The sequence below is a fragment of the Trachurus japonicus genome, unplaced genomic scaffold (assembly GCF_045865225.1).
Source record: "Trachurus japonicus isolate A0001 unplaced genomic scaffold, Traja_1.0 AP031177.1".
In the NCBI taxonomy this organism is placed as follows: domain Eukaryota; kingdom Metazoa; phylum Chordata; class Actinopteri; order Carangiformes; family Carangidae; genus Trachurus; species Trachurus japonicus.
The window spans coordinates 1-19,547 of NW_028221310.1; the positions used below are offsets into that span (position 1 = coordinate 1).

The window sequence follows — 19,547 nt, forward strand, 5'->3', positions numbered from 1 at the left end:
ATAATTGTTCATTGAAATGTGAAGTTTGCAAGATCCATTATCAGAGCTGGGGCTTTGAATTTAAGGTCTTAGCTTTTTGACTCTTTGTGCAGCTGAATTTCTATGAAATGAGGCAACAGAATCAAACAGTAGAGACTGTTGTGAAGAAGAAAACGACCACCATGCAGACGATCAGGAGGCATTCATGTCGACTGTCCTGTCCAGCAGGATGAAGTCACACGTCTTTATTTTACTATTGTTCCGATTAGTTTTTTCCTTCTTTTCTCTGTGACTCGTCTGGAACTGGATTTGTGCAGTTTTTCCTTTTTTCTCTCTCTCTCTCTCTCTCTTGGTCATGCTTTTCTCTGCATCCTTGGTTCCCATGGCTACGGAGCAAAGTGTAGCGGCTCCATCTGGACACTATCAGTCATAATAGAAGCTAAACAGTGAACCACTGTCTCGCAGTATGAGGTCTTTAAGACCTGTGCCTCCTGGAGAGTTAGTGTGAGCCTACGAAATAACACAGGAAGAAAACTCCTTCACACACAGGCTGTGTAACCTCCTCCTCCTCCTCCTCCTCCTGCTCTTCTTCATTTTCTTTAATAGAAGCTGTAATATAAAGGGTCAAGTTAAGCTTTACTGAGGCTCAGTTTTTTTTAGCTCTGGGTAAAAAGAACAAAGCTGCTTGTAATTTACTGGTTTGTGTCTGTGCAGGTTCATTTGTACAGTGAAACAGTAGCTTTAGCGATTTGGTTGAAAGCTTCCTTCAGTTATTAAAAAAGATCATTTGCAGGCAAGTTGTCATCTCAGGCGTCTTCGTGCAACACACTGTGCTTTCTGTGTCACAGCGGCTGAATTTAGGATTTTAATTTCAGAGCAGAGAAAGTGAGCAGTTGTTTTTCTTTTTTTTTTCTGTAGAAACTAACAGCAGCATCACGTTGGCTCATTTTTTTTTTTTTTTTTTAATGAATTGGAGCACAGCAGAAACTAAAGGAGGAAGGAGCTGCTGTCAATAATCTGACTGATAGTACAGTGTAACGAAGCTGCGAGCTGTTATTTGTCTGTCAGCCAAGAAATTCACAGTCGGAATCAGTTTTCTGCCAAGTACTCGCACATACAAAGGATTAATCTGGAAGACATGCTCACCATGGAATAATACACGAGCGAAAAACAACAGCTGGCAAACAATTATGCATCTGTCTGCATAAACCTAAAGTTTTCCAAAATGCAGGGTATTTAGAGGATGGACATTTTCACCTCAGCTGTCATTTTGTTTTATTTGTTTCTTTTATTTTAATCCTTGGGGGACGTTTCAGGGGGAAATGACAGTTTTCATGGAGGGAAAAAAACAAAAGATGACCTTCAAATGCAGAAGAAACACAGACAGATAAAGCTGCATGAAAATATCTACTGATTCATTGTTTTTTTTTTGTGGAGGTGCACTGATGGAAGAGATAGCGTCTGCATCCTGGAGCAGTTAAGCTTTCTGTTCAGCTCCTCCAGTCTGCAGGAGGAGATGACTTTTATTTTGAAAACCCTCCAGTGACACCTGAAAATAACCTTGACTTGTAACGACCAATGGAGGAAGAGAACAACTGTCCTGATCCACATCAGATGTGTTAATGCTTCTTTTCCCAGAAGTCCACACTGAAGCTCAGCTCCCACCTCAGGACTCTGAGACATTTGTGCAGATTTTGATACTAAGAGAGAAGAAAATAACTGTAATTTCCGGACTGAGCGCACCAGAATATAAGCCTCACCAGCTAAATTCTAAAAGAAAATACATTTTTTACATGTATATAGGCCACACTTGAATAAAAGCCACAGGTTTTCATGTTGTAAAACAAGATATTTACACATAAAGACAGTAGGGACCTGTGCAAGTCCGCTCGCTTTTCCACTGTTTTGGTTACACTCTTCTCCTATGCATTTGTTTACAATGAACCTGGCAAAAAATCAATAAATGGAGCGGTGGATAATTTTACATAACATATACGATGTTATGGCGCGTGTTTGTGTAGTCTTAACTGCCATAAAGAAAAGATTACGGGTTACGAAACGCGTTTGTGTTCCGGTGTGCAGAGACAAGATCTGGGACACCGGGGCAGGCGAAAAAAGTAGCGGCTTATAGTCCGGAAAGTACAGTAATATTTAATCTAATCTTTTTCTTTATTGTCAAATTTCATGTGGAAATTTGTCTTTGGCTTCACCACATAAAACCACAATGACTTTTAGTAAGTAACATGTTTGTGTATTTACAAATCTAAACTGATTCATCCTGCCTGCTCACAGCGATATGTGGGCAAAACCAATGATTTAAAGTCAGGTGAGAAGATGGAGAGCGCAGGCAGTGGGTGAGGCGGGGGAGGTGGGGGAGGGGTGGAGGGGGAGAGTGAGACTTCATCAAGTGAAAAAAAAAAAAAAAACATATAGTAAAGGAAAAATACTTGGGCAGCAAGGGCTTCTGGGAAACAACCTGGAGGACACTGTTGAAAGAAACAGCAGCTCTGATCAACACTGCTGTATGTTCGTGTGTAGGCTACATGTGTGTGTGTTTACATGGACTTGTATCTTTGCGGGGACCAGTTGTTGGTTTCAGACCTACAAAGTGGGGACATCTGTTTGTGTGAGGACCTCACAAGCTCGAAGGTGTGTTGAGATCCGATTTCAGGGTCCAGGTTAGAACCACTTTCAGTCCGGCATCTAGTTGTGAAGATTGATGTTACGGTTAAAGACTCAGGAACGGATCGATATGTCAAGACGAGTCCTCACAAGGATGGAAGAAGTAGTAGTGGCTGTTGTAGTAGTGTGTGTGTGTGTGTGTGTGTGTGTGTGTGTGTGTGTGCGGACAGGGGATGGAGCGCCAAGGGCAACGCCTGCAGGGCTGAAGTGGAACGGAACACAGAAACAGAACACACACACACACACACACACACACACGTTTCATGTTCCCTGTACAGTACACACAGCATCACTCCACCACATATCCAGCCGGTTGCCTGCGTCCAAACTAATGTAGATTAATATGAAAACACTGTTTACATGCCGTCGCTGTCCAGAAAGAAAACAATTAAACTCGGTCAATTTTAAAAGCTCCAACGAGCTGCAGGATTTAATGAACTGTTCTCGTTCTTCCTCTGTGAATAAAAAAAAAAAAAAAAAACCTTTTAAAACTCTGATGGAGCCACTGAATGAAACCATAAAGCAACTTTTGAACAGGACTGCATCTGCTTCTTCTTCGTCGTCGTCTTCATTAAAGTTTGATATTTGTTTTCATAAATACACTTTTTTTTTATAGGACAGCGCTGATGGAGAACAAATCTCTCTTTTGCTGTCATCACTGTTTTTTTTTAACCAAAAAATAATTGGCACATTTTTGCCTTTTCATTTTTCTTTCAACATGTAGAAAACAGATTGATTATTATCTACTGTACTGCACACCTGCTGACAGGTGCATTATGGGAAAATACTAGGATTGTCTGACATAATTAAACAGTTGAGAGCAGGGTTGTTGTTGTTGTTTTTTGTAATTTGCAGTGTATTTGTGCAAATGCATGTTTCAGTTTTATTTGTTACTTATTTGTTATTATTTGTCTTCTATTTTTAAAGGGATATATCAACATTTTGGCAAATTCGCTCATTGCCACAATCCCTATAGTCATAGCAGTAGGTTTTTTCGGTGCAAAAAAAACCTCGGTGCAAGCTATTTTTAGAATGGCGGAGCAGAGCTGTGAGCTGCTCAGAGCTACGCTACGGAGGCTAATGGGATTTCTTGGTTTCCCTCATCAAATTAATCAAATACACAATCCAACAACTCCAAAACGCTGTGACCTGCACATTCACCACGCTATGAGATAATAACACAACGTTACCAGACAGAGTTGTTTTAGAGGGAAATGTGTAACCGGAACTACATTTCAGACACGGCTGCTGGGTGGAGTGATTCCAAAAGCACAAGTAGTTCTCAGTATTTGCTTCATGTGTCGTAATGTTACATACGTTATTATTTCATAGCGTAAAGCATACATTTTGAAAGTGCATTGAGCTTTCAGGGCCACCGTACATTTTAGAGGCACAAAACTACAGGAGGAGGAGGAAAAGTAGCCTAGACCATTAAGCTAAGCTAATCTAAGATAAGTTTACATTCATAAGAATCAAAGGCATTTCCCCTTATATTGTTTGTTAATTTCACAGTTCTTATGTGTGAAATGCTCAGACACATGTATACATTCAAATATACATTTTACACTGATCATAGAACAACACAGAGATTTGTGTAGTCTCAAGTTAGTAGCTACAGTACAAACCAAACTGTACTAAAAAAAAGATTAAATATCAAAGAGCAGACAAGGCTAATCGGAACCCAAAACAAACAACAACATGACTCATCAGCGCCTCCATCTGTTAAAGGACGTGTATGAATAATTAATTTTAATCCAGGTCGTGTTAGCAACAGGCTAAGTAAAGTATCCCAGACGTCCTCTCCTCTCCAGACGTCTCCAGATCCTCCTGGGGGATCCTCAGGGAGTCCCCGGACCAGATGGGCTCCGTAATCCCTCCTGTGTGTGTGTATAGGCGTGTGTGTGTGTGTGTGTGTGTGTGTGTGTGGAGTCTCCTCCTAGTTGGACGTGTCCAGGAAAATGTCCACAGGGAGAAGTCCTGATCCGACGGACTAAACCTCGGCTGCAGCTGGTTCCTCTGAACAGTCAAGAAGGATTTTATTTATCGCTCTGTTTATGCATTTCGGGTTTATTTTGAGATTTATATTTCCACATTTTCAACCTTGAGGCCCAATTTAAAGTGTTTAACCACATACCATCTACTGGAAGGGGTCAAAGGTCATCGTCCAAGAGTAACTGATGTGGAAATATGTGACTTTTTATTTTTGTTGTTTTTATTGCAGTGTTTAATGTTAGTGTTTCTATATTTTTTTATTTCCCTGATAAAACAAAAACTTCAGCTACAGTGACGCATGGCTTGATTAGGAAAAAAACCTACATTTAAGAAAACAGATTATGATTTCAGATAAAACTGGCATAGCTAGGCAACTACATCAGTGTTTGACATTGATCTTTGTCGTCATGGTTACTGTAATGTTGACGTGGCTAAATCCGTTTAAGACATGTGGAAATCGAACACCATTGCACCGTCCTGATGTGTCACGTTTTCTCTCCTTCTGCTCTCTGTCATACTCACTATGGCCACTAGATGTCGCGTAGCAACGCTTAGGCTCTCTATTAAGCTACATCTTAGGTGGAAATATTTCACATTAACAAATTTAATTTATTTTAGGTTACATAAAAAAAAAAAATTTGATGAATGAATTGATGAGTTGAGATGATTGATTGTTGATTGTTTGAAGAGAATTTTACGTTTTCAATAAGATTTTTTTTTTTTAGTAACTTCATCTTCATAAAATGTTTAGTTTTTCTTCATTATTTTGTATTTAGATTGTACAAAATGTTTTGTTTTGTTTTTTTTATATTTCGTTTCTACTTGTGTTTGTTTTATTGTGGCTCGTATAATGTTGGACGATGGGTTTGTGTGTGTTTATATACTGTACGTGTGTGTGTGTGTGTGTGTGTGTGTGTGTGTGTGTGTGTGTGCAGACGTCACGCTGCTCTGACAGTTTGACTTCAGTGTTTAATCTGTTTAATCCTCTGCTCTCTCTCTCGTTCCGTGTGTCCATCTTATCTTCCTGCTTCATGGTGTTTGTTTGGAGATCTCCAGTTTTCTGTGTTTTCTGATGACGGCGGCGAACACATGCGAGCCCGGCGCCGCGCCGACTCCACTCCAACAAAATCCTCTTTACTGCCACTATCAGGAAGGTGAATCTGATCCAGTCATCTTCCATTTGTAAAGAGAACTGTTTGATTTTATTCATGCAGGTTTGTTTTCCATCAAACTGACGGGAAAAAAATGAAAATCACTGGGAAAAAAATGGCCAAAGCTGATAAACCCAGATAATCTCTTCAGTCCACAGATCTTCAGCAGCCTGTCGGTCGCACACTGTAAAAAAAATGGCTCATGTTTATGCATTAACAGCTTTTTGTTAATTTTGTAGTTTGATTAAATTTTTTGACAAACAGTCTTTTCAACTCTTTGCAGCTGCTGCCAGTTTATATTTACATTTCTATACTGTAAAATGTTTTATTTACATTTGTAAAAAATGATTTTAAAAGGTTTGTTAATGAAATACTTAAAATATCTAGTCTGATTTTTACATGTGAACAATAAAATAAAGATAAATTTAATCTTTTATTAAAATGTGACATTCAAATTAAAGTTAGCTAGATTTAAGTCATATGTAAAAAATCACTGTAAGATGAAGTTTTTGTTTCTACTATGACTTAACTTTGTAGATACATGTCCTTACTCTTAAAATTATATATCTCATTAATTCATTCATTAATTGATGATCAGTTAATTTGATTATTTCTTATCTTGTGCTAACGTCCAGCTGTAGAAGTTATGTTAGCGTAGAGAAAAAGTAGCTAAGTGTTTCCCACAGTCAATCGATAAATTACTTGAATTACTTTACTCTCATTTAATAAATAATGTTTCATTATAATAATATTATATGTGTATAGCAACTTTTGAAAAACTAATTTACATAGACTTTTACATTTTACATATAGCCTTTTAAAAAGAGCAGGGAGATCTTGATAAAGAGACTCTTTTGAAATGAAATTGAGGCAAAGAAGATCAATAATATACAATTAGGTGAATCAACGTTTTTAAAAACAAGCAATGAAATAAAAAAAGTACATCTGTTGACCAAGAGATTTTGTTCAGAGTGATGATTTCTATAATTTAGTTATCAACAAAGCCGGCAAGAAGGCAATCCATGGAGCGATGTCTACCGATGTGGGTAACGTTTACAAGGGAGAACAGATTACTGGGTGTGTTTGTGTCATGGTGTCGTAAAGCAGTCCATGTTCATCCATCTTGCCAGGTTGGTTTTCGGACCAAGAGACGGTAGGTGGAAGGCAGAGTAGAGCCTCCATTCTCTCTGTAACAAGTCATTTCACCATCACAATTACTCTGAAACTGTTTAATTAAGGTATAAAAATCTTGCATAGTGCCTCTTTAACAGTGCAGATAAAGAAGCAACTTGGGTTTATGCATCTGGCCCTGAAGGGTTTCTGATGTCCAGAGAGGCTGTGAGAAAAACTGGAACATTTTTGCACAAAATTGTACATTTTTTTTATGTTTCCACACTTTATTGTAAAGTAGCTGAAGGAAAAAGGGGAGAAAAAAAGTCTCTTTGGTCCAACTGGTCAAAGCGCAGCAGTAGCAGTTGTGTGTGTGTGTGTGTGTGTGTGTGTGTGTGTGTGTGTGTGTGTGTAATATATGGTTTTAACATAACACTTTGTTTTGAAGGGTTCAGAGATGATAAGGTTAAACACCTGGTATGAGTGGGATAATAGAGCTCAGTGGTGGAGATATGTTTTAGTGCCGACTACAGAAAATACCGAGCTTCTTCTATTTCTGGGCTCAATTTCTGCGAGTTTAACCCAGAACAGAGGAGGAAACGCCGGCTTCCAGGAGCTTTCAGTCCTGTGTGAATCATCACATTGGAGCAGTGAAAGCTGCTCAATAATAAACTAAAAGCTTCTTCTTCCTCTTCCCTTTTTCTCTTTTTTTCATACAGTGTATTTACAGTGAGCTTCTTCCTATATAAATGGAAATATGCTCCTGCACTTCTAATCACACATAAGTCTATTTCTTTTCCTAGTGTCACATCTTTTGTAGTAGTGTTGTGCAAAGCTAACATGCGATGGGGCATAATTACAGATTCCAGTATGTTAATAAAGGCGCGAGTGCTGATTTAGCTAAGAGGCTCAGTGTGTACCGTTTAAAGCCGAGTTTCCCCCGTTTGAATATTCATCAGAGTCACACTCAGCTGAAGATGAAACAGCCTCATTGTTCATCAGCGGCAGCAGTGGCAGCGGCGGCAGCGGCGTGCTGGCTCGTTCATGTTATGCACATATTAATGATGAGGACAATTCACTTCGAGTGATTCCTAATCTGTTGACAAGAAGTCTCTGCAGGCTCTTCAGTCAGTTTGATGCAGATGATGACAATGTTTTATCTGTAAATCCCCCCGAGAGCACAGACCCATGAATACTGCAAAAAAAACAAAAATGAAAACAATCTATTAGTCATTTACTCAAACTCTAGACTCCTGCAAATAATTTCCTTTTTAAACAAGATAAACATCAAACAACGGGACGAGATTATTCATCTGTTTACACAACACATCAGTCTGTTCTGAGCCTTATCTGTGTGTTACATAATGTACAGATCTGACAAATAAAGCACAAGAACAAAGCACAACAAGTGTGGGGAACATTCATCAAGTTTACAAGTCCAGTATAAAGGAACATTTTTGTGTTAAAGCTCCATACAGTATAAAGATAGGTGTTTGTATTAAAGTTCCATACAGTATAAAGGTAGATGTTTGTATTAAAGCTCCATATGGTATGAAGGTAGATGTTTGTGTTAAAGCTCCATACAGTATAAAGGTAGACGTTTGTATTAAAGCTCCATACAGTATAAAGGTAGATGTTTGTGTTAAAGCTCCATACAGTATAAAGGTAGATGTTTGTATTAAAGCTCCATACAGTATAAAGGTAGATGTTTGTATTAAAGCTCCATACAGTATAAAGGTAGATGTTTGTGTTAAAGCTCCATACAGTATAAAGGTAGATGTTTGTGTTAAAGCTCCATACAGTATAAAGGTAGATGTTTGTATTAAAGCTCCATATGGTATGAAGGTAGATGTTTGTGTTAAAGCTCCATACAGTTGAGTATAAAGGTAGATGTTTGTATTAAAGCTCCATACAGTATAAAGGTAGATGTTTGTATTAAAGCTCCATACAGTATAAAGGTAGATGTTTGTGTTAAAGCTCCATACAGTATAAAGGTAGATGTTTGTATTAAAGCTCCATACAGTATAAAGGTAGATGTCCGTGTGTAGTGTGATTATAAAGCAGCTCTAGGTTCTATATTAATACTGTGAAAGTATCGAAGCCTCAGTCCACAGAGAAATGCACACAGCCTGTATTCAGAAACTGAGTCTTAAAACCAGCCGTCAGGACTTCCTGTCACTTTGTGATGTCACAACTAAGCCCCGCCCCCTCACCACGTGGACCCACCATCCAACACTTTGCAGGATTTGGTTTCTCTGAGTGTTTTATTCTGAAATCTACTCTGTTCTGCTCCTCGTTGGTCCATACCCTCTATTCTTGTGGACGCCTCCAAACTTCTCCAGATTTGGCACAAACATAAACTTGGTTGTGTTTTGGTGGTTTAAGGTCAAAGGTCAACATGATCACTGAGTTTGATCTCCTGAGCTCTACAAAGAAATCCAGTACAAACCTTCATTTGTACTAAAAGACAAACTAATTAGACTGATTAGTCACAGTGAATTCATGAATATTAATAACAACATTTCACATAAATGGTTTATGATCACATCTATATGTGACCCGATCCATCAAAATGAGTCACAGTGACCCAAATTTCAAAGTTGAGATTTTGGTATCAATGGAAAGATTAGAAAATAAGCTTTAAAATGATACCCTAGTCAGAGTCATACATTTGATGGTTTTCGAGATGTGGCCATTTGAATTACGATCTTTCACTCTCTTATTCTGTTCTAAAACCTGAGAAAATTGCAGTTAAAGTTTTTGCCAGTGACTCTGCATCTGTTCCTGTACCACGTGATTACACACAACCTATACGGTCCCTTGTTGTCAGAGAGGTAGCATTCAATGACCCTCGGAAAGCAGAGAATCTCACAATTCAGATGCTTTTTACAGCTCGTTTCTATCATAAACGGTTCAGAAGTTGTCATGTTTTGTTGACATTTTGTAAAACATGTGCAAGCGTGTACGTTCGGGTTAGCATCGATGCTACGTTCGGTTTAGCATTGATGCTACGCTCTGTTAGCATCGATGCTACGCTCTGTTAGCGTCGATGCTACTCGGTTTAGCATCTGTTTCTGTACCCGTCCCTGCTCGCCATAGATGCAACATTCAATGACCGTCGGAAAGCGGAGAATCCCGCGATTCAGATGCAGTTTACAGCTCGTCTCTATCATGAACGGTTCAGAAAATATTTCATGTTTTGCACCGAAGCAACACTCATTTTCAGAGGGTTTAAGTTGCAGGTCAACTTTAATCATCATTTACGTGCCTTTTCTCAATTATCTGGACTGTGAAACTTTGGGAGATTGTTTTTGAATGTCATTGCTTTGAAATTAGGGTAAAAAAATTTTTTTGATTTTCTATGGGTTTTCCATGTTATCAGCTGATTATCTAAAAATAGAACGTTGCGACTTCCGACTCATTTTGATGGAACGGGTCACATATCATGTAGCTACATTTGTACATTTTGTGTTCTTATTGTACTGTAAATTGGCAAATCGCGTACAAAAGATCTTCTTTAATTGTAATCAGTGCTCTTTTGATCCTTTGCAAATAAAATAAACAAACTATTTTCTCTGTTTCTGGATGAAGTGACCGGGAACTAGTTTGTGTGGCGGAGGGATACGACCACAACTGTTTTGTGGCTTGTGTGTTCTCTGACTCTCGCATAGAAACTGTCTTCAAGTCTCACATTTATATTTTCGTCCTCGTGTCGGTGTCACTTTCATGTTTCATTAGAGCCAATGAAAGAAAAGAGTTAAAAGACAACGCGTTCATCATGAAGTAATTTTCTATTTTAAAATTAAAACATGAGCCATGAGGTGAAGATGATTTAATTCAGTCTTGAGTCCAGCAGAGTTCAGTTTCCTGCAGGTGCAGAATTTATTTCTAATCAAGTTATTTTTCTCTCTTCTCAATGTTCCCGCAGGTATTTTCACCTGCGATGTGAGAGCTGAGAGTTTCTAATGAAAAGTGACCTTTTTGTTTCTCACCTCAAGTTAAATAAACAATTTTTCACTTCAAAATTTATGAAAAAGGAAAAAAAGAAATGAAACTGATTATTCACATTTTGGGGAAAATGTCTCGAAGGCTAAAAGTAAGAAGCTTGTTAGGATGTTTTTCTTTTTTGTCAGACTTGTTGACCTCGTTTCTCATTTTCACTGCCAAACCAACATCATTGGGAAAAAAAAGTTTAAGAATTAAACCTAAAAAAACAGCGTCGTGTCTGTCGGCGAGTGGAAATAATTGGAAATGATAAAAAAAACCTGAAAGGCAGAGCAGTGTTTGTCTCTCAGATATCTCACAGGGCCATTTCAGATAAACATATTATAGTCATTCGCTGCTCGTGCCTCGTGTGTGTGTGTGTGTGTGTGTGTGTGTGTGTGTGTGTGTGTTTGACTTCAACAGTTTGGATTAATTTGTTTTGATGTCTCTCAAACCGAAGCGGAGGCAGGAAGCAGCTCGTCGTGTCGGAGTCGGAGCGGAGGCTGAAGTGCAGACTGATCCAGATCCCACCGTTTCCTCAACTATTTTTATCGCTCACTAATTAGTGAGACTTTTAATTTCTCCTCCGTCCTCCAGACGGACCACAGGGGGTTTTAACACTCCACAACCTGATGCTCCCCCTACACCCCCCTCATCCCCCTCCTCCATCCCTCCCTGCCTCCACGTTGCTAATGACAACTAACTAACAACGGGGAGAATGTAAAGCAGCTGAAACGTCAGGTGAAGGTGAACGCTGTGAGGCTGTGAGATCAAACAGGTGGTGGTGATTAGAAACTTGTGAAATGCCAGAGAGAGAGAGAGAGAGAGAGAGTTTCACACTTTGTACGTTTTATTTTTACTGTTTAGATCCAGATCTGGTCCAATTACACTTGACAGGAAAGAGCCGGTCGGTCAGGAGTCAAACTGGAAGGAGGAAGGACATTTGACCTAATGATGGATGAAAAGTTGTTTGAGTTCATTCCTCCAGGGTCCAAGGTTCAAGGTGTTTCATTGTCCCAATTGAGAAACAATTTAAAGCGATATTTCAACATTTTGGCAAATTGGCCCATTGCCATAATAAAATAAGATAAGATTACACTTTATTGTCAGATCACTCTGAAATTTGTCTTGCGTCCCATGATGTCCAAGGTTTCACACAAATAATAACAAAATACCACAAACATACATTTACAAAAAAGCATAAATGTTACCCTCAAAAGTCACATTTAAAGAAAAAAACACTAACTACCTCCTAACTCCATTCACAACATAAATCCAACATTACAATGTGTCTTTGGTGCAACACCCAGTGCTCAGTCTGTACATGAACCATAGGGTCGACTTAGAGCCCAAACTCAGATTTAACAATTTGACAGACTGAGGGACAAAAGAGTTCCTCAGCCTATCATAGCAGTAGGTTTGTTACCTTTAATTGTCGGTGCAAGCTATTTTTAGAACGGCGGAGCAGAGCCGTGAGCTGCTCAGAGCTACGCTACGGAGGCTCATGGGATTTCTTGGTTTCCCTCATCAAACTCATCAAATACACAATCCAACAACTCCACAACGCTCTGGTGGACAAGTTGTGACCTGCACATTCACCACGCTATGAGATAATAACACAACGTTACCAGACAGAGTTGTTTGAGAGGGAAATACAGAGTCTGCTTGATGAAAAACTGCCCCTGAAGGCAACGCGCATCAGCGGTTTAGCATGAATTTACCTCTAAAACAACTCCAGCTTCACCCCACTGTCCAAACTCATGCACATCCGTGACCGGTGAATCTGAACCACCAGCAGGTCAACAGTACAGCAGGTTGTGAGTGATTCTGATTCTGATCACAGCGACCACAGAGCGAGTCCGGTCGGTCCAATCCACTGTGACCTTGTTGTTTGTCTCCACCTGAAGCATTAAAGAGGAGGAGGAGAAGAAGGAGAAAGTGGATTCTTCTCTGAGATGTTTTGGATTACCGTTTCATATTTTTCCCCCGAAAGTGTGGTTCTCGAAGCTAAGTCGGTCTGATGTCCCCAGCTATTCTATTCTTTTTTATTTTTCCAGTGAGATGAGTCGGAGAACTCCTCACAGAGAATCCATCCAATAACTGTTGCAGGGGAAAGACCAGAAATTAGTTTTCTGCTCTCTGCTGATATGAAACAATATGAGCTGCACTGTTTGCAGTGTGTGTGTTTGTGTGTGTGTGTGTGTGTGTGTGCATGTGTGTGTGTGATCCCCCCGTCTCTCATCTCTCGACCTCCTCAGAAAAGATTCCCGAGCTGCAGGAACCTGTGAAGTTTCAGTGTCGCTGAACTTCAGCCGCCGACCAACAGTTGTGTTTGTGTTTTTATTTTTCTACTGTGCTTTTAATTTAAACAAAAAAATCATTCATAAATCTGAAATGTAAAAATCCTCACGTTGAGAAACAGCTCCAACTCTCTGAGTGTGTGTAGTGGTTGTGACACAGTAAACACACCGACACGTGGAGAATACCAGATTCTGCACACCTGCACTCTCCAACATTTTCCATGTTGTAAAACTGTTATTTGACAAAAGCTCTGCAGCTTTTAGAGCTGAAGCTTTTCACCGGAGACTGAGAGCGTCAGTCGGCTCAGACACTGAACCCACAAAGTGTGTCAATGTGTGTGTGCGTGTCTGTGTGTGTTAACAGTGAGTTATTTAACTTTTTGTGCAGGTAAACAGTTGTATAAAAGCTGACACAAAAAGTGAGTCACCATTTACGACGGCACAAAAACACTTTTCTCAGAATGTCATTGAACGCCTCGTTGGAGGTCTCACCTTACTTCCCAGAAATGTTGACGTCAATATGATCCACTCCTCTCTCTTTCTCTTTCACTTATACACTTGTCAAATTGGATAAAAAACAGTGATACATACATCATACTGTGTAATAGTATAGTGTTATAAAAGGTGAAAGTGAGTTCAATGAGAGAACATAAACATATAAATGTGAGGGTATAGGCACTAAGATGTTTGGAGGTGTGGTTGTCTACTGAGCTCTGATTGGTCAGCATCCGAGCAGGGAGGCGGAGCCAGACAAAGATGGACAGTATATGTATCTGTAAATGTATTCATTGACACAAAGAACCAGATCCCAGAACCTCTGCACCCAATTAAGAGGTTGAAGACTCACTCCATTTTCCATTTCCATTTTGCTGAAAAATAAAATCCAGATTTTCTTCTCTCAAAACCCGATTTCCAATTACATTTTTTTTGTGAAATGACAAACTATAATAAAATGTGACGTCAAACGACTGCCTTCCACTGATTGGCCAGAGAGCGTTGTCACCGGAAGAAACGTGAAGAAGCGCGACATCCGAGACGAGAATCAAACCTGCTCGTTTTAAAAACACAGCGGCAGCAGCGACCACTGATCTGTACTGAGACTGTTGTTGCTCGGTCACCTGAGTCCACCAGAGTGTTTTGGAGTTGTTGGATTGTGTATTTGATGAGTTTGATGAGGGAAACCAAGAAATCCCATGAGCCTCCGTAGCGTAGCTTTGAGCAGCTCACGGCTCTGCTCCGCCGTGCACTAACTGTATTTGTAAACTACCCACATAGCAAAAGGAGTCCGCCGCGGACCCGCCGCGGATGTAGCGCGGCTTCCGGAACGGACCCGCGAAACGGACCCGTATCGGAGTCCACTTGCTCTCTGTGACGGATCCGCAACGAAGGCGGATCGCGGACCCGTCCTGGATCCGCGCTGCATCCGGTCCGCATCCGCGATTTAAATCATACCTCCGCGGCGGGTCCGTTCGGGGCCCGCAAATCCGCCGCGGATCCGCAACAGACTCATAATAACCCTCTGGCCCGGATCCGTTTGGGACCCGCAACGGACTTATAAATTACCTCTGGCCCGGGTCCGTTCGGGACACGCAAATCCGCCGCGGATCCGAAACGGACGCAAAAAAACCCTCTGGCCCGGGTCCGTTTTGGACCCGTTCATCATTTTCAAAATCTCCATAAAATAGCTTAAACTAAAACTATAACTATGCCTAGCCTAGACTTCTACACCAAGCTTAAATCTGCATTGCCTTGCATTTTTAACTCAACACTATTGTCAATATACAGAAAAGGTTGAAGTCAAGACATCAATTAACTGTACAAAATGAGGCTACAACTTCAATGAAATGTGAAGCTAAAATATCAGAAAATGAATAACTGGTGAACGACAAGAAGTTCAATACAAATATTGTTTATTCTTTTAAAGTACATGCTACTGGGGTTCTCGCGTGGATGGAGGCGGGACACGTCTCCTCGCTGCACAATCTGCCACAAGGTGGATGGCGTGTTTGGTCACCTCGTCATCTGTGGCTGACCTGTCACTGTATTTTTTCTTACAGCACCTGTAATCAAACAGACAGATATATAGGGAGTCAAGGTCATACCATGTTTAATTTCGAGCAAAAAGAAAAAAAGACATCAAACGTTAAAAAAAACAAAAAAAACAGCTGATCGCTTATGTGACAGGGTGAGGGTAAATAAACACAGCTGATGTGAGCGCAGACCTGTCAAAATGCCCTGTCCTGCGTCAGGTGTAACTTAATATGAACGCAGCTCAAAGCGCCTCTCACGGTGACCAAGCTCAGATAAATACATTGGATCAGCTGTAGTTTATCGCGTGTCCTCCCGCATAAAGCCGCAATATACCGGAGCTCCTAAAAAAAAAAAAAAAAACGCTACGTGCGGTGGAGCTAAAAACAGCTGAGTTCTCCTCTACTACAGCTGAACAGCTGACATGTGGTCAAGACGTACAGAGACCTGTCACAGTGTCACCTAAACTTCAACCTCAGACTGTCTGCTTCCTAGATGATCACACAGGGAGAGCATGAATGTGTGATGAGTTGTGTTACAGAGTCCTGTATCAATGTTTAGGCTTATTCGTCAGTGCTTTATGTTGTCATGATAATTAATAGGCCTATATGCTGAGAAATAAGATTGTAAATAAAACAAATCCTACAGGGAAGACCAATTTATGTTTAACGAATCAAATATTGTTTTGGTCATAGTAACTGATAATAAATAGGCTATGTTTAATTCTCTCTCTCACACTTTGAGAGTTTGCGGTGCTGACGAATGTAGTCCGGTTAGTTGGCTGGGGTCACGAAAATAAAGCGTTTTACTTCTCAAAACAATATGCGTTCAAAAGAGTGATACATTTGCATCACAAAACCGTTGTCCACAAAAAAGTCTGACCTCACAATCGCTTGCTGCTATTTTCTCTCCCTCCGTATCACTGCGCGCTGCCGCCTCTAGACGGCTGTGCGCATTTCCATCAGCTGTTTCACTGAGTTTACTGCTCGGATAGTTCACGTAATCTGATTATGACACAAGTGATGAAGCCATCCCTTGTTTTAGCACAGAGCCAAGGGGAGACCTTTATGAACCTGATGTGATGCTGAACCTCGTCAGATGGAGTTAGAACGGGCAGACACAGAGAGGAGGGACAGGGAAGCAACAAGCTGAAGTTAGACCACAGCTGCAGCTGTGACAGACAGGGTGACCGGGTGATGATCAGTAATGCAGCGCAGTCCGTGATGGAAGATCAGCCGGACAAATGTACACACTATCAGGACGATTATTTTTTCTTGCCGTTATAAAATAGCGAGCCTACACACCAGCCACGTCCACTCTGTTAGCTGGCTCAGCTGACCGGTGGTCAGATGGTGGTTAGATCTTCACATGTTGAACAAAGTGCATCCAAACGCCAGGCTAAAGAAAGAGCGAGGATCCTCTGACAGCTGCAGGTGAGCTACACGTCAGCTGGCTGCAGAGGAGTGCTGTTCTTTTTTTTTTCCAGCAGCACCATCCTTGGAGGTGATGCACGCTGTCTGTCTGTATATTTGTTGGTCTGATCTTCCACCATGGACTGCGCTGCAACGATCACTCTTCTCTGCTCTAACCTCTTTCCTACAGTCTATGGAACTCCATCTGATGAGGTTCAGCATCACATCAGGTCCATAAAGCTCTCCCTTTAGCTCTGTGCTAAAACAAGGGTATAGATAGATATCAAAAGACCCGAACTATCCCTTTAATGAAAAATAAACACACACTTTGATATTAAGAGCACTACCATATTATCCTACAACTTAGCTGACTGTAAAGTAATTACAATGAGTAGATGTTTTAAAGTTTATATAAAATACGAAAGATAACATCTCAACATACTAAACCTAAGTAATACTTACCACATACTCTCAATAGATTCTCCGGGTCCTCATTCAGGTAAACGCAGAGGGTCTTTAGGACGCATTCTCTTCCCAGATCCACGTCATCATCCTACGGCAGAAAAGCAGAGGAGAAGTTGTGTTGTTTGAGTTCATGTCTGTGAAAATTCTCATTTGTCCTGGTAAAAGGCATTTTTGTCTTGAAGACAATCAGTTGTTACACCCCCAACCCAGAGAATATATTTACTTCATCCATTGGTGCAATGATGCCCCCTATTTCTTTTTCATTACTGAGTAATTGTTTAAAAATAATATACATAAATGAAAAAAAAACAATAAACTCAGAAAACAACAACTGATTTAGTAATACTCACCACTACTGCAGAGCCTTTGACACAGCACCCTGAGACATGTCAAATATTGCACAGCAACTGAACACCCTTTACACTGCCACATTCACTAGAGAAAGAAAGACAAATGGAAATTGGTTTAGTTTGTGGTGCCATATTATTTTGTGTTGTAATGAAGACTGATTATTAGACATATCTCTCCAAAATAGTTTCAACAAAAAAAATGAACATTAGAATCTTAAAGGCAATAGGACTTGCAGTAATTATCTTTACTCACAATATTAAAAAAGGAATAATATCATAAAAGAAGGCCAGACAACAAATGTAGCCTACAGGGACATCGATCTGCATCACCTGTTACAACAGAGCTGCGCAAAAGAGAAAAAGTGATCGCCCCCGAGAGCATTGTAATCATATCGGTTAACAAGCGTTGGTTATCATCAGTCAGAAAAAAAATTCAAAATGTGCATCCCTAAAACCAACAAAAGCAATTGAATAGTAGGCTAATACTCACCACTACACAGCAGCACCCAGAGACATGTCAAATATTGGCATAGCTGGAGGATTATCTGCACAGTAAAAATAGAAAAAATGTTGAAAAAAAGTCAAGTATGTGGGTGTGTAGACAACATAAACTCAAGGCAGGACATAGAAGACACAAAATAGCTAACTTTAGTTGACTTAAGCTTAGCAAAAATGACAGCCCTCACTATTTAAAAAAAAAGTTTAAAAAAAAAGAAAAGCTGTGTGCCCGCCCCTCCTCCCCAGCGAATTAAACATAGCCTATTTATGACCAAAACAATATCTGATTATATTTGATTCATTAAACACAAATTATTGGTCTTTCCTGCTTGATTTACAATTTTATCTTGTTTCTCAGCATATATTAATCATCATAAAGCACTGACAAGCTTAAACATTAATATTGCCAGTGTGCATGGCATGTGTGAGTGTGTTTGTACTGCTGCTGTAACTTGTGAATTTCCCCGTCGTGGGATGAATAAAGGCAGAGGGAGTGCTGTTGTACTGTATATCAGCACGGGTGTGCGGCCTCGTGCCTACGACCGAATCACACCCGTGCTGATATACAGTACAACAGCGCCGTTAGCCGCTCGGCTAGCGAAAAGTCACGGAGAATTACGACATGAGGAGCAAAGAGAGGCTTAAAAAAGTCATTCTAAACTCCGTAACGTTGGAGTTGGTTGCCCTCTTCATAAACATTACGGTGTTTTTTATTTTTTAAATAAAAGCCGAGCGGCTAGTTAGTTTTAAAGAAAAGAAAATAATTATTTAAAAAAAAAAACACCGTAATGTGTATGAAGAGGGCGACTCGTAATTACTGGGAGTCGGAACACCGGGCATAGCCTACTTAAATCGAGGAAATGGGAGGTCGAGGTCGGAGAAATAGCAGCTAAGTTACCGCTAGCATAGGCTAACGTTACACAGCATAACAGCTGCGATACATTAAAACAGATAACCATAACGTTACCAAATAACAATGTGTGTTTTTTTAGTCACACAACCACAACATATTCTCCCGAAATTGCTATCCCATTTTAAAACAAAATAGCTACAGACGTGCATCATCACATCTCAACTAGAAGCTAACCTAGCCTGTTGCACAAAACTACAAAAGTTCTAACAGTGCTAATATCAAACAACGTCATTACAAGCATTAATATACATGACGATTAAAAACACAAAGGCCAATGTTTACTGTGAATGTCGCAATACATCAATAAATCAATAAACTTACTAGAGGCTTCAGCACAACCGTGTCCCAGCAAAGAAAGATGACTCCTCTAGTCTCGGCTCGGTGTGGACTACTGTGGTCGACCGTTACAGTAAAGGCGCGTCCATGTCCACACGTCCCACACGGGTCCGTTCGGGATCCGCTGTTTGACGGTAGAATAACGGCTCTGCCTGGAGGCGGGGCTGATCCTCTAGGCGGCGGCCAAACGAATGTGACAGTCACGCGGGTTTGGTGACTTGAATGCGGATCCGCGTCGGAGTCTCCTGCTGTGTGGGTACATACTAATGAGTATTCATGTGTTATAAATGAAGAATTCAGTATTTATTAATGTTTAACTAATGCTTAACAGTGTGTAGGCAAATGCA

The 19,547-nt window shown here is 40.3% G+C and overlaps 1 long non-coding RNA gene across 1 annotated transcript; it reads right to left on the reverse strand.

The window, feature by feature from the left end:
• Window positions 1-15,193: 15,193 nt before the first annotated feature.
• On the reverse strand, window positions 15,194-19,260 carry LOC146959535 (uncharacterized). The gene is made up of 5 exons (XR_015035608.1): window positions 19,186-19,260; window positions 17,944-17,998; window positions 17,454-17,538; window positions 17,101-17,191; window positions 15,194-15,258 (listed from the first exon to the last, which is right to left on the reverse strand). It is a non-coding gene; the product is annotated as an uncharacterized LOC146959535 (long non-coding RNA).
• Window positions 19,261-19,547: the final 287 nt, after the last annotated feature.